Genomic DNA, 2,291 nt, shown 5'->3' with positions numbered 1-2,291 from the left:
AAAGTTATGTACTCTAATATGTCTCAGCTAAGAAGAGACAATGTGGGCCAGACGTGGTGGCGCACACCTTTAATCCCAGCACTTGGGAGGCAGAGGCAGGTGGATTTCTGAGTTCGAGGCCAGCCTGGTCTACAGAGTGAGTTCCAGGACAGCCAGGGCTACACAGAGAAACCCTGTCTCGGAAAAAAAAAAAAAAAAGAAGAGACAATGTGACACCCATGGGGTTCCTGGATCTGTGAAATAGCAATGTACTTAGTAATACAAGTTTGTTATATTTTCAAATGCCAGATGAGCTGAACAAATCCATCTAAACACTTGACACTATGTAGACAAAAACATCTGGATTGTTGGACAAGTGCTTCAGTTTACTAATGTGTTCTGGGGCTGTGTACATAGCCCTGGATTACTGTGAGACTATTTCTTGGGAGGTGGCCACATGACTAAATAGACAGGTATTTCTTCTTCCAGAAAGATGAGGGGTGGAGAGAGTTGAACTCAGTCCTGCTGTAAACACAAAGGGATTCTAGACACATGTAATCCTTAAACACCTGCACAGCAGAGACGACGAGCATCAGAAACAAGGCTGGAGATCAGTGGAATGTGCCCAGTGCTGACAGGGGAGTTCATTTTTGGTCCCAATAAACTACAGGCTTGTATTTGAACATCCATCAAAAGACAGGAGACAAGGTCTTGGAAGCTGAGCAGTGTAAACTGGGAACCTATAAGCAGCTGAAGCACACTGGAGAGGAGATCAGAGGCCTGTCTGTTAGCTCGGGGGAGACAAGGAAATGGTCTCAGCTTGAGGGATTGCTCAAACAGTTCCCTAGAGAAAATTAAGCTCAGGTCTGACCTGGGGTTTTAGGTCCAAAACATGACTTTTAATATGCTCAGAAACATGGCTCAGGAATTATTTGCAAAAACATGACAATCTGTCCCCAAGTAGACATCTCTGGAATGCCTGAAATCCCAAATCACTGGCCAGTGACACCCCGCACCCCAAAGTGATTCTCAGAAAGAGGCCCTGCTAAAGATGAGCTCATGGTTGAAAGCACCAAAAGTGCACACTGAAATAATTAGCTGAGATGGAAAAATAGGCAAATTAAGCCAACAGTTGGATTCAAGTCCCATGAACTTAAGGTAATAGATAAAACACCAGTGAGAGGAACGGGTGCTAAAAATGCTTAGAAATAGCATGCGTTTTCAAGCCCTGGAGTGTAGGCCTCCAGGAAAGGAGGAAGCCTTAAGATATAATGGGGTAGGCCTTCTACATATGAGAAACACATACACTAGAAAAAAACCCAGTGAATGGATTGTTCTGTGCATTAGCTCAGCTGGAGGAACAGTACTGTGCTGAAGGTTAGATGCCTATCTAGAATATAGCAGAGAAATCAGACGAAAGATACAGGGGGTTTAAGATAATGAGAGTATAAAACAATGGAAAGTGTATTTTGTAAATCTATTAAGAGTAGCAGAAAGAGATAATAGAGAAAAACCTTGGGAAGTATTATTATACTATTATGTAATATAATGTTAATGGAGAGTGGGTAATGACTGAACTAATTAAAGACACGAGTTCTCCAATAGAAACCTCCTGCTTCCTAGGCTTTGAGAACAAACATAGAATTCCTGGTAAAGCCAATAAGTGCTAAGAGGAGAAATAATTTAAAACAAACGTGGAGAAAAGGTCACATACATAGTAACAGTGAGCTGGCCCTGACTTTCCCAGTGCTTGCATTGAGGTCACAAGATGGTGCACCAGCATCCTTGTGGGGTCATAGCCTTGTTCAGAAGTGAGGGGAGCAGGTAGACACCTGAAACCCTAAGCACTTACTCCGAGTTCAGGCCAGTCTGGCTACACAGGGAAACTCTGCCTCAAGGAAGGGGCGGGGAATGGGAGGGGACAACCAGGTAGCGTTTGCTACTCACAGACATCAAGGAAAGAATTAAACAGAGAAAACGAATAAGAAGAGGAGTCAGTCTATGATGGAAGCAGCATTGAGAAAATAAACCTCAAAACACACGTGAGGCTGTGTAAACAAACACTATGGGGAAGAATTATGATAATAATGGGTCATTCCGGGGCTATAACACACTGAAGATTAAAACCGTACATCACAGTAATGTGTGAGCCAGGACAGGCAATATAAGCTGAGGAATTTTAAAACTCTTGTGCATTCTGATAGAGGTTAAAATAACTGGAGGAACTTTAGACCTAATTAAATTAAATATATATATATATATATATATATATATATATATATATATATATATATTTCCAAGACAGGGTTTCT

The sequence above is a fragment of the Mus pahari genome, chromosome 15 (genome assembly GCF_900095145.1).
Source record: "Mus pahari chromosome 15, PAHARI_EIJ_v1.1, whole genome shotgun sequence".
NCBI lineage: Eukaryota > Metazoa > Chordata > Mammalia > Rodentia > Muridae > Mus > Mus pahari.
Note: the sequence above shows the minus strand (reverse complement) of the source record.